The sequence below is a fragment of the Neovison vison genome, chromosome 2 (assembly GCF_020171115.1).
Source record: "Neovison vison isolate M4711 chromosome 2, ASM_NN_V1, whole genome shotgun sequence".
Taxonomy (NCBI): Eukaryota; Metazoa; Chordata; class Mammalia; order Carnivora; family Mustelidae; genus Neogale; species Neogale vison.
This window is the reverse complement of record NC_058092.1, coordinates 24,101,361-24,101,673: the sequence shown is the minus strand read 5'-3', so window position 1 is coordinate 24,101,673 and position 313 is coordinate 24,101,361.

Here is a 313-nt window from a genome sequence, read left to right as displayed (position 1 = left end):
AATGAGGCGGCGCGCGTGCGCAGCCAGCCACCGGCACCGCCCTTGGGTCTCTCCGTGGAGAACAAAGTCTCCAGTCGGGCCACGGCGCCTGCGCACGGCCGCGGAGCCCGAAGAAGTCGCCTACCCGCTCCCCTTTTCCCTCCGAGCCCGCCGGGCCAGAGTCTTGTGCGCGTGCGCGAGTGGCCGCGGGCTTCGTTCGTTTTCTTTTCCACGTGACTCGGCGCTAGCGGGACACGTGTCTCCTCCCCCTCTGGCCGAGTGCGCGGAGGGGCGGGGGCTGTGGAATGTCTTTGTCTGCGCGCGGGCCCGCGGA